This window comes from Salvia splendens, chromosome 7 (genome assembly GCF_004379255.2).
Source record: "Salvia splendens isolate huo1 chromosome 7, SspV2, whole genome shotgun sequence".
In the NCBI taxonomy this organism is placed as follows: Eukaryota; Viridiplantae; Streptophyta; class Magnoliopsida; order Lamiales; family Lamiaceae; genus Salvia; species Salvia splendens.
In genome coordinates, this window is record NC_056038.1 from 32,629,405 (window position 1) to 32,633,638 (window position 4,234).

The following is a 4,234-nucleotide window of genomic DNA, read 5'->3' on the forward strand; positions in this document are numbered from 1 at the left end:
ATAACATCTCTACTCATCACCACTTTCTTATTTCCTTCCTTACAGCACCATAATCTGTAACCTTTAACTCCACTCTGATAGCCTATCATCACACATCTGAGAGCCCTTGGCTCCAACTTTCCTTGTTTGATATGAGCATATGCTCTACACCCAAATGACCTCAATCTGGAGTAGTCTCCACAAGATCCATAGTATCTACTGTCTGGAGTCTAATTTTCAATAGCAGCAGAGGGACATTTGTTGATTAAAGCAACAGCAGTGGAGGCTGCTTCACCCCAAAATGGTTTTGACATTCCAGATGCTATCAACATGCATCTTACCCTTTCAAGAATGGTTCTATTGGTTCTCTCAGCAACCCCATTTTGTTGTGGGTTGTGAGGGACTGTCCTATGCCTTTTAATTCCCTTTCTCTTACAAAATTCATCAAACTCATGGGACAAGAATTCCAGCCCATTGTCAGTTCTAAGGCACCTCAAAGGCTTTCCCTTTTCTAACTCAACTGCAGTGCACCATTCCTGAAATCTCTGGAATGTCTCTGACTTTTCTTTCATGATCATTATCCAAACCTTTCTTGAGAAATCATCAACAAAAGATAAGAAATACCTGCCTCCTCCAATGCTATTTACTGGTGCAGGGCCCCATATATCACTGTGAACATATTGGAGAGGCTCTGTTGAGTTGTGTTTGCCTACTCCATATGGTAGCTTTTTGCTTTTTCCAAGAATGCACTCTTCACATAATGCAATGGCTCTCTGTATCTCTGATTCAGCCATCTGAATAATGCCTTGCTTTACCAGCTGCATCAGCCCAGTGTCTCCCACATGGCCCAGCCTAGCATGCCAATTGATGGTCTGTTGAGTGGAGTTAGCCGATCCAACAACTGCCTCAGCCTGTAGATAATAGAGCACATTGTTTCTTACAGCCTTAATGATCACCTGGCCATCCTTTGTGACAAGCATCTCTCCACCAAAGAGAGTCAATTTATAGCCATTCTTCTCAAGAAGGCCTAAGGATATCAGATTCCTTTTGATGGATGAAATGTATCTCACATCAGTGAGAGTTCTCAAAGATCCATCATCCATCCTCAAACATATCTTCCCCACACCCTTCACATCACAAACGTGATCATCTCCTAGCAATACTGAGCCATCTGACTTTTTCATGTCCATAAACCACTCAAGATTTGAGGACATGTGGAAGCTGCAGCCCGAATCCATGATCCACAACTTGGACATTGGACTGCTTTGGACCACATTCAATGCTCTTGCTTCTTCTATTTCTTCAGTGAGAGCTGCTGTGCCTTCTTCTTTATGACTTTCAGCTTGCTTTTTCTTCCAAGCAAAGCAGTTTTGTTTGATGTGTCCTAGCTTTTTACACCAGAAGCAGCTCCTTGATTCTTTCTGATCTCCATCCTTTGATGATCTTGGTTTCCACTTATCATGCGATGGTTTCTTGAACTTGAAGGGTTTCTTTGATGTTGCTGTCACATTCAAGCTCTCAGCGGCTTGATCAATTGGCTTGCTGACTGATTTCTGCATTCCCTTCAATTTTAGTGCAGAATACACCTCCTCCAAGGTCACCTTGGAATCTCTTCCCAGAAGTATGGAATCCTTGAATTGTTCAAAATTCTGAGGCAGGGCATTCAACAGCATCAAAGCTTTATCTTCATCCTTCATATGATCATCCACACCTTCAAGATCATCTATACACTTTCGAAAATCTTCTAGCTGATCCGCCAGATTCTTGGAATTAGAAAATCTAAAGTTGAACAATCTTTGCTTGAGATGCAACCTATTCGAAATCGACTTCTCCATATAGATCTTTTCCAATTTCTCCCACATTCCAGCGGCATTATCTTCTTTCTGGACTTCCCTCAAAACCCTATCACTGAGGCATAAGACGATCGAGCTATACGCCTTATATTCCAGCTCTTGCGATTTCGCCGCATCCACCCCTTGAAGTTCCGTCTTATCCGTCTTGGATTTCACATAATCCCAGACACCTTGCTGCATTAGAACAGCTCTCATTTTCAATCTCCACAGGACGAAATCATTTTCGCCAGTGAACCGCTCAACGTCAAATTTCGTGGTAGACATTGTCGTATGCGTCATCTTCTCTCGTTCCCACAGACGGTGCCAATTTGTAATCTCTAGCTCAACGCAATCAAACTCAGATCTCGAGCACAGCCAAGATCAACACTCGGAACGAATAATAAGAATAGCAACAACACAATTGATCGAAAAATGAATAGTCAAGAACACTAAGAACTCAAGAAGAAATGATGGAGAACCTTTTATTCAAATGTGTGGAAGAATTCTCACTAACACAAGATGAACAACTCTTATTTCTCTCGGTTAGCTACAGCTAGATTTCAGAAGTGAAAAATTCTAACTAACTCCCTCTCTTTTCATACTCAATATTTGGGAGGGAAATTCAAACAGAAAATTACAAGAATTTGCATATTAGTCCCTGAGCTATTGCATATCAGTCCCTCAACTTCATTAGTTGTTCAGTTGTGCCCAACTCCATAACACTACTTATTATAACTAGCTACTACCTCGAACCTCCCGTTAATAAAAAGTAATTTAGTTATTGAGGGTATGAGTTTTAATGCAAATTTGATAAGTAAAAACTAAGAAATACATAAAAAAAAATAGTTGAAGTGTTGAAAAATATAGAGAGAAAAGGTTAACTATAATTAGATAGATATTAATTTTTTTGAATAGTCAATATTTTTTAAAGAAAAAAGCATGATTATTTTTATTGTGATCGGTAGAAGTAATTTAGAAGGCCAGAAGCCCACAATGATGAAACGAAGGTGTCGGTCAGTCGTTATATGATCCATCCTCACTTTAATATGCTTACACATTTTGATTACCAAAGCATTTAACATTCTATCAATAATTTGACATGGAAAACACATTTTGATTTTTTTTTAATGTCTGGTATCAACAATGCTGCGGTGCTGATTGATCTCAGAATTCAGTCACTATTAGATTGACTTAGTGGAATTTATAGCAAGATTCCGTTGTAGTCTAGTTGGTTAGGATACTCGGCTCTCACCCGAGAGACCCGGGTTCAAGTCCCGGCAACGGAACTTACTTTTTGGCACTCCTTTTATTGTTTGATTCTTCATAATTTGAAAGTAATGGTGAAATAGGATAAAACTATGGAATTTTATAAGTATATATTGAAGAGAATGAATTAAATAGACAAAACTTGATTTGTGAAAGCAGAGGCTAGTATATGGTAAAAACTTATTGTCATAGTGGCGGAGCCAAAAATTTTGCAGTGAGGGCCCAAGAAGAAGAAATATTTTAGCTCTGCCATTGTTAATAGTTGGAGGTATCTCTCAATGATTTTGTCATCGAAATTAGTCGTAGGAAGACCTTTTTATGTTTTGCCTTTTTTCATCATTTAAAATTAGAAGATCTTAATAATAAAGAAATGTTTTCAGATAATTTAGTACTCAAGAAATAAATGCATATCAAGCAAATTTAATATAATCGAGAATAATTGATATATTCATTGTGTAACGACCTTAAAAAGAATTTCACCTACTAATAATATTAATAATAGGAGTATTAAGTTTTTCACAAGTAAAACAAATTGTTTAATTGTTCATATTAGAATATTTTGACAAAACTATTAATTAAGTATATTACAATACTAGTAAGAAAAAGTAGTACAATATTATATGATGTACTATATTACAGTACAAATAACATCTTTCAAACTTTAACCTTTAAAAGTCATGAATTAGAATATAGCATTGGGTAAAATTTTAAAATAATCTTAAAAGTCATTGGTAAATATAGCACGTCTAGAAAATATGGCCGATGCTTAACTTCTCTGCTTGATTTTGGGAGACTTCTATTGTTCCAATCGTAGCTACAATTTTACCTTCTTTAGATTTGTTCGTCAATCAAATCTAATTGATTATAAATTTAATTAGTCGAAATTAACAACTAGTAGATTTCGCATATCCTAATTAATCATCAATTAATATATATAATCATTTTACTATCAATTCATAAATTATTTGGCTAATATATTGAATACCGAACTTGTGTACGCAATTTTTTATACTACCATATATTTGCAATAAGGACATTTTTATCATTCCATGCCCTATCTATAATATAATCTCCATAACTATTATTACTATTTTATTAATAATACTTGTAAAAGTCCTATCTTACACTTTGATTACTGATCGTAAATCCTAGGTTAA

At 36.2% G+C, this 4,234-nt stretch overlaps 1 non-coding gene across 1 annotated transcript; it reads left to right on the forward strand.

Annotated features, from left to right (window-relative positions):
- The first annotated feature begins 3,024 nt into the window (after positions 1-3,024).
- Positions 3,025-3,097, forward strand: TRNAE-CUC. Its single transcript has one exon. It is a non-coding gene; the product is annotated as a tRNA-Glu (tRNA).
- The last annotated feature ends 1,137 nt before the right edge of the window (positions 3,098-4,234 follow it).